We start from the raw sequence: 8,936 nt of genomic DNA, 5'->3' as shown, positions 1-8,936 counted from the left end.
AAATATTAGCAGGGTTGTCTTAAAATTCAGTAAGCAAAATTTAAAATGTATGTGGACAGACACCTGGTGGCTCAGTCAGTTGAGCGTCTGACTTTGGCTCAGGTCATGATATCACGGTTTGTGAGTGAGAAAGTGCAGAGCCTGCTTGGGATTCTCTCTCTCTCTCTTTCTCTCTCTCTCTGACCTTCCCCCACTAGTGCTTTCTCTCTCTCTCAAAATAAATAAACTTTAAAAAAAATTTTTCAATGTATGTGAAAATGGGAAGTGTATAGAATAGCCAAAACAATACTGAAAAAGAGAAAAGTTGGAGGACTTACACAATCTATTTTCAAGACCTACCATAAAGCTAACAGTAATCAAGATAGTATGGTGTTGAAGTAAAGGTTGATATATAATATAGACCAATGGAACAGAATAGAAAGTCCAGAAATAGGCCCCTGCAAAAATATGGTCAACTGATTTTCTAGCAAAAATGCCAAGACAATTAAATTAGGGAAAATGATAATGTCTATAAGAAAAGGTGCTGGAATAACTGGTTGGCTACATGCACAAAAATGAACTAAAACTAGAGACTTTATTTTGAAAAAATAACAGAAAGTCTTAATCATCATTAGGCAAAAATTTTTTTTAAATAGGGCACATTTAAAAATAAATAATTTGGACCATCAAAATAAAAAATGTGTGCTTTTTAAAAAAAATATTTGGGAGAGAGAGCATGCATAAGCAGGGGAGAGGAGCACAGGAGGAGGAGGAGGAAGAGGAGGAGGAGGAGGAGGGGGAGAGAGAGAATCCCAAGCAGGCTCCACACTCAGCATGGATCCCCATGCAGGGCTTGATCCGACAACCCTGGGATCATGACCTAAACTGAAATCAAGAGTCAGATGTTCAACTGACTGAGCCACCCAAGAGCCCCAAAGATGTGTGTTTTTTGAAAGCACAATTAGGAAAATGCAAAAGCAAACCACAGACTGGGAGACTATGTTTGCAAACCATACATAAAATAAAGGACTTGTGCTCACAAGGTATAAAGGAGTTCCCACAACTCAATAATGAGACAAGATAATTAAAAGTAGGCAAAAGATTTGAGTAGGCATTTTATCCAAAAATACAGATGCCAAACAAGCACATGAAAAGATGTTCAACATCATTAATCATTAGGAAAATGTCAATTTAAACCAAAAGGAGATTCTACTACATACCCACTGAAATGGATAGCGCTTAAAATGTTGACAAGGCCGAGTTTTGGCCACAATGTGAAGCAATACTTTAGCATTCACTTACAAAGTTAAACATTCACTTACCATATGACTCAGAAATTCTACTCTTGGGTATTTTTCAAGTGAAATGAAAACATATGTCTGCCACAAAGATTTGTACATGAAGGCTCCTGGCAGATTTGTTCAGAGTAGCCCCCAAACTGGAAACGATCCAAAAGTCCATCAGTTGATAAATAAAGAAAATTCTATATGTAAATGGAATACTACTCAGTAATTGATAGGCATGAACTACTGATACATGCAACACCATAGATGAATCACAAAAGCATTACTAAGTGAAAAAAGCCAGATACAAATGACTCCACACTGTATGTATTTATATGAAGTTCAAGAAAAGTCCTAGAAAATGCAAGTCTATGGTGATGAGAGCAGATCAGTGATGGCTAGAGGTTTGGGGCTTAGAGATGGGAACTGACTGCCATGTTCTAAATCGCATTTTTGAGGGGTGCCTGGGTGGCTCAGTCGGTTAAGCGTCCGACTTCAGCTCAGGTCACGATCTCGCGGTCTGCGAGTTCGAGCTCCGCGTCGGGCTCTGGGCTGATGGCTCAGAGCCTGGAGCTTGCTTCCAATTCTGTGTCTCCTTCTCTCTCTGCCCCTCCCCCGTTCATGCTGTGTCTCTCTCTGTCTCAAAAATAAATAAACGTTAAAAAAAATTAAAAAAAAATCGCATTTTTGATAGTGGTTGCATACTCATGTATGCTCAGGTATACTTAAAATTGGAGAATTTCATTATAAATAAATTATACTTCTACTGGCATTTGGATTCATCTTTGTTTACTTTTTTTTGTCATTTGTCATTCTTCCAGCCAACTTAGTAGCTTCATATTTAGGGGTTCAGAATTGCAATGTCTTCTAACGTCAAGGATAGAGTTTGTGTTTCTATTTGTTATTTTCCTTGTTGTTTTGAGGTAATTTTGAGAGAAAAAAATGTAAGAAAATATTCCCCTCATCATCTCTCACCTTTTTTTTTTTTTTTTTTTTTTTTAGAGAAAGAGCACACACGTGTGGGGGTGGGGTGGGGGTGGGTGGGGAAAGGGCAGAGGGAGAGAGAGAATCTCAAGCAGGCTCCGTGCTCAGTGCAGAGTCTAACTCGGGGGTCCATCCAACAACCCTGGGATCATGAACTGAGTTGAAATCAAGAGTCGGACTGAGCCACCCAGGCACCCCTTCCCCTCACCATCTTAAACTTGGAAGTCTTATAGATGACATTTAAAACCACGGGACTGGAACTATCCATATTTCTTATTTTATTCCTTAAATTTTGAGACACTATCCTGAGTTCCCAAATGATGACTAAGGTCTGAGATATCCTATACATCCCTACTTCTTCCCCTTCCCTATCCCTTCAACATAGTTATAAAACAATTTTAGGGGCGCCTGGGTGGCGCAGTCGGTTGAGCGTCCGACTTCAGCCAGGTCACGATCTCGCGGTCCGTGAGTTCGAGCCCCGCGTCGGGCTCTGGGCTGATGGCTCAAAGCCTGGAGCCTGTTTCCGATTCTGTGTCTCCCTCTCTCTCTGCCCCTCCCCCGTTCATGCTCTGTCTCTGTCTCAAAAATAAATAAACATTAAAAATATTAAAAAAAAACAATTTTAGTTATATTGATAGTCAATATATACTTGATCATGACTGCACAAATGGCGTTGACTAGAGAACCAAATTAACACTGTATTCATACCAAATTTCTTATTCAGTCCTTCACTTTTACTCGAGTTACTCATTTCCTCCTTTTCTTCCCACATGCCTGATTTTCTACACATCACTGATTTTTCCTAATGTCCCAGTAAAATCGACCTCCATTTTATCAATCATGTTTCCCGTAATCTCCGATAAGTCATATGCATCCGACTCCTAGAGCAGAGCCTTCCTTCCACGTTCTTCAGTTTAGACTGGACATTGTACAGGTGTCATCTGGAAATTTCTATTCGCCATCGTTGTGGGGATTCACATTGCCTCTTATGCTTTAGATCCCTTGCTTCTTAGATTCTATGGGTTCCTTTCTTGGTTTATTCCCTTGTTTTATTGGATCATTACCTCTAGTACTCTACTAAAGTTACAATGAAAGGATACGAGGGAAGTAAATGATATTCGTTCTTGCATGTCTGAAATATTTTACCCTTATTTGATAGACAATTTGGTTGAATATAGAAATGCAGGGTGTAGATTAGAATACCGGAGGCATTGGTCCATTGTCCACTAGATTCCAGTGTATTGTCGAGAGGTCCATAGATTCTGATTCTTTTCTTTTTCTCTCTAGAAATTTATAGCATCTTCTCTGTATCCCTGATATTCAAAAAGTTCACAGTGATGTCCCTGACTCTGAGTCTTTTTTGCTCCTTGTTCTAGCCATTTTGAGTTGGAAATTCGTGCTTTAGTTCTGAGACATTTCTTTATATCATTTCCCTGCTAATTTTATCCCCTGGGCTCTCTTTCTGGCATTTCTAGCAGTTGGTTTTGAACCTTGTAGATGTTTCTTCTTGCTTTATCTTGTTTCTGCTGTTTTCCTTTTCTTTCTTTCTTTCTTTCTTTCTTTCTTTCTTTCTTAGTCTTTTTGTTTTATCTTCTGGAATGTTCTCCGACTTTTTTTAATACTAAGTTTTTATTTTGATTCATATATTTAACTTTACAGAGGTTTTCCTTATTTTCAGGATTTTTTTTAAAGCCCTCTGGTTGTTTCATGGATACAATATCCTCCTCACACTTTTCAGGGAGACTGTCAGGTTTGAAGCTGTCTGATTTCTCCCAATTCTTTTTACCACTTCTTGGTTTTCTGTCTTTCAAGTTAGAAGCTTTCCCCCACATGTGGAGGTGGCTGGCCGTCCTTTCTCACTTAGCAGCTTAGAAAGCTCTTTGTACATAAGCCAGACTTAGGCCCTAGGGCTTCTGCCTGATAGGACAGAGTTCAAACCAGTTCACTATGAAGAATACCAAATGGTAGTCTCTGGAATTTACACTGAGAGAAGATTCTCATCTCCTGCCAGAGGAGATGTAAAACTTGCTACTGACATTCTGGAAAAGAGGTTAAGGGCAGTATTCAGATTTTCACTCAGTTCCCCTGTTTCCAGTCTGTACTTCCTCCTACCCCACCCACCCACTCTCAAATTCCTCTTTAATTACCCCTGCCTTCTCTTCCATTTCCTTGGTCCTTGTGGACTTAACCCTTTTATGGGACTGTTATTTCAGTGGGAGCTGGGGAGAAAAGAAAGCAGATAATGCATTGTTCAGCCTGCCCTATGCTGTTTCAGTGATAAGGAGACTGGAATTCAGAGAGGGGTTTCCTTCTCTGTGGTATCCCATGACTCCCCAAGTCACTGCTTCTGTCTGGATCTCAATTTCCTCATCTATAAAATGGAAGAGTAGTTCTAGATGAATTTCAGAAACTTTATATTCTGGAATTGTATGTTCCGAGAAACCAGAACCCAATCTTCACAGTTATGTTGTTTGTCTTATTTATGGTGCTCCCATGATGTCCTACCAACCCCCTTTGAAGATTTCTTCTCCCCTTGTCCCGAGTCAATGGCTACAAGCAAGGCTGGCTTCATGGGGGGTGCGGCCTGTGCAGTCACACAGGACCCCATACTCTGAAGGGCCTTGAGCTTGGTTTAATGCTCTGCTGTGGCCACCTTGAAACTCTTATTAATTTTTGAACGAGGGGCGGCACGTTTTCGTTCTGTGTGGGGCCCCATGGATCATGTAGGTCATCAGGCCACGGGATGGTCACCCGCCAGGACCCTTTCAAGGATTTTCCAGAGCACAGCCAGAGCTATGGCTCTGTTGAGTCGGTTTCCTGAAAAGGAGGGAGGGGCATGGAGGGGAGGGCCCCAGGACCAGAAATGGATAAGCCAGCCCCCAACAGGTTCTGCAACTTACCTGAGATCTTATCACTCAAGAGTCTGGGAAACTCCTGAGTTATTTAAGGCAAACTCTGAGTACCTCACATAATCTTAGAACGTTGTTTTGCTTCTGTTTAATTGGGGCTGTGCCTTCTGGCTGTTGATGTCCTTTGACAAGGCAATTTTGCATCCAGAGGACTTTATTCATCCATCTACTCATTCCCTGAAGAACGCACCCACTCTGTGAGCAGGAAGAGTGAGCTCTTTGGAACAGACAGAACTGAATTAAGATTCCCGCTCTTCCTGCCACGTGACCCGACTTGACCTCCCGAGCCTCAGTTTTTCTTCCTGTTTGATGAGAAGCGAATGATGGTCTCCCAGCTCAGTGATGAGGTGACCTGTGTGGTAGGCCTGGTGCAGCACCTGACACACAATGTGACCAGCAGGTGCTCATTCCTTCAGCCTTCTTCCCAGCGCCAGGCAAACCGCAGAAGACTTCGGCTTCGGCTGTTGGACACACCAGGCCACAGCCAGGCCTTGGAGCCCCCAGAAGGTCCGTTCGTGGGGGATGTCCTAGATTTTCTCTTCCCTGCAGCAGAAGTGTTGATGGGAGCCCGAGGAGGAAGGCTCAGGCATCTGAGAAGTGTTTGCTTTCAGGACTATCCCTGTGCTTTGTGATTAACATTTAATAGGCTCCAAGAAAGCTTTGAAGTTAATAATATGTCTCCGCCCTTCCCTTTCAACCAACGATCCTCAAGTGATACACTTAGGTCTGTGATGAAATTGGGAGGCTCCTACGAGGAGCCAAGACTTGCTCTTATCTTAAAAAACAGCACAAAACAAACCTTAGAAGTCTAGTTATGAAAATTAAACCCACAGAGAGGAGTGACACAGGAATGTGTCCTCAGCAATGCCTCTGCCTACCAGCTGCGCCTGTTTAGTGAGGCAGACGGGGGGAATGATCTAGTAAATGCAGCCTCATGACAGTTTATGGCATTTGTTCTCACTTTCCAACGTCCAAAGCCTTGACAAAGCCTTTGAACCTCCACCATCTCATTTGTACTTTACGATCTCAGCAGTATTTAGTATTATTTAGTATTTTGCTGAAGTTATTATCCCCATACTGCGGATGAGAAAACTGAGCCCCAGAGAAGCGACCTGCCCAGGTCACGACGCAACACAACCCAGTAAGGATCGGGGCCCGGATTCAAATGGACTCTCCTTATTGCAGTCTCTGCTCTGTCGCCTCCTTAAAATAGTATTTAGCGGGGCACCTCGGTGGCTCAGTCGGTTAAGCGTCCGACTCTTGCCCAGGTCATGATCTCGCAGTTTGTGGGTTCGAGCCCCGCGTCGGGCTCTGCGCTGACAGCTCAGAGCCTGGAGCCTGCTTCGGATCCCGTGTCTCCCTCTCTGCCCCTCCCCTGCTCACGCTCTGTCTCTCAAAAATAAATAAACATGAAAAAAGATTAAAAAAAGAAGAAGAAATAGTACCTAGCTATTTCCGCACTTAGTGGAACCTCCTTAACTGAACTTTCAGCTGATGTGTGCCGGCTCCCAATCCCTGGGCTGTTAGAAGCATCAGGAAGTCGGGGTGGGGAGTGAGGCGGTGGGACCAGCTCTATTGTGGCCACCAGGGCCCCAGAGCAGGGCCCCTGTCTGGTGGAGTGGTGGTCACATTCCCGGAATTCCCACGGCCTTGTCAGAACAGAATTCTGCAGCCCCTCAGGCTCATCGGGGGCCAGATCTGTCCCTCTCACCCACTCAAGGGCTTTGCTTGGACTTTGCCTGTAAGCTCCCCTCTCTCTCCCACCAGCCGAGATTTCATTAGCAGACAGACATGCTGCAAACGTGCCCATGTCAGTACCACCGTGTCACCCTGCACGGTCCCCCGATGCTCTGCTCTGCTTTTCAGCAAAACTTCCATGGGCCTTGTCTTTCTTTACTGTCTACTCTTTCCTCTCTGTCCTGCCTCGAACCCATGCCAACCAAACTTCCACCCTTCCCGCTTGCCTGAAATCGTCTTGTCCATGACGACTCTCTTGCTGGGTCCCGAGCTAGGCTCACCCAACTCTTAATAGCCTTTGACAGTTCTTCTTTCTTGAAGCCCTTTCCATGTGGCTCTGGTCACCACCGTCCACTGGGTCTCCCTCTACCACCTTTGCTGGATTGTTCTGTTCCGCCTGACTTCTACCTGCTGCGGGGCCCTTGTCTCAGCCCCTGGCCCCTTTCCCCTCGTCCACTGTCTACACTCACTCCGTAGGTGTCTGCATTTAGTCCCGGGCTTTAAATCTCATGTTTACACCATGGCTCCCAAGTTCACATCCCCAGCCAGTACACCTCCCCTGAGTTCCAGACTCCTCTGTCTGACTTCCTATTCAATATCTCCCTTGTATTTCTTTTATTATTATTACTATTTTTATTTTTAATGTTGACTTATTTATTTTGAGACAGAGAAAAAAAAGACAGAGAGAGAGGCAGAGAGAGCAGGAGAGACAGAAGCCCAAGCAGGTTCTGTGCTGTCAGTGCAGAGCCTGGTGTGGGGCTTGACCCCATGAACTGTGAGATCATGACCTGAGCTGAAATCAAGAGAAGAGTTGGATGCTTGACCAACTGAGCCACCCAGGTGCCTCTGTGTTTCTTTTTTTTTAATTGAAAAAAAAAAAAAAAGGCTATTTATTTATTTATTTATTTTTGAGAGGAGGGGAGGGGCAGAGAGGGAGAGAGAGAGAGAGAGAGAAAATCTGAAGCACTGTGGGCTGCATCCCACGAACCATGAGGTCATGGCCTGAGAGAGCCAAAGTCAGATGCTTAACTGACTGAGCCACCCAGGCGCCCCGCCTCTTGTATTTCTTACAGATATATCACTGAACATGTCCCAACTCTAGGTACTCCTCCCCGCCGACCCACAAACTGATCTGCCCATAACCTTCCCAGTGAAGGGCTGTACCATGACCTCATCATCGATTTCTCTCCTTTTCTCACAACTACACCCAGTCCTTTGTTGGCTCCACCTTCGAAGTGTATCTGTTCTCCTTGCCCACTGTGGCACCCGAATCCAAGCGCTGACCCTCCCGACGAGTCCCCTCCATTCCCCCTTCTCCTCTGAGGTCCATGCCCCCGCGGAGGCCTGCACAACACTTCAGAGTAAATCAGACCATGCCACCCCTCTGTTCAAGACCCTTCAATGACTTCTCGGCACACTTGGAATTAAATTGAAATGCCTAAGCATGGCTTCAGAAGGAATATTCAAAATCTCCGTAATAATATATATTACTATATACTATTAATACCCATAATGATATATATTATACATATACCATAATAATATATATACTCATTTTCAATCATATATTCATATATAAAAGTCCATATAAATCAAAATTTGAAAATGTATTCTCTTTTGTGGCGCCTGGGTGGCACAGTTGGTTGAGCGCCCGAATCTTGATTTTGGCTCAGGTCATGATCTCACAGTCGGTGAGATCGAGCCCCGCAGTGGCCCAGTGCTGATGGTGCAGAGCCTGCTTGGGATTCTCTCTCCCTCTCTCTCTGCCCCTTCCCCCTTCGTGCATCCTCCCTCTCTCAAACTAAATGAATAAACTTTAAAAACGTGTATTCCCTTTTATTTTCTAAATAAGTCAAACTTCTGTTTATAGAACAAAACTGCCAATAAAATGATGTCAGTTATAACATAGAGCGTTCAGTGAATCAGTCTAATAATTTCTAGGTCATTTGTTGGTTTTCAGAAATTCCTGGCGTGATCTTTTGACGTGTTCTCACTAATTAAATAACACCCCTATTGGAGCTATGATTTGACAGAGGGAAGTGCA

This window comes from Lynx canadensis, chromosome A3 (assembly GCF_007474595.2).
Source record: "Lynx canadensis isolate LIC74 chromosome A3, mLynCan4.pri.v2, whole genome shotgun sequence".
Lineage (NCBI taxonomy): Eukaryota > Metazoa > Chordata > Mammalia > Carnivora > Felidae > Lynx > Lynx canadensis.
The sequence above is the reverse complement of the archived record's forward strand: the minus strand, read 5'-3'. Positions refer to the sequence as shown.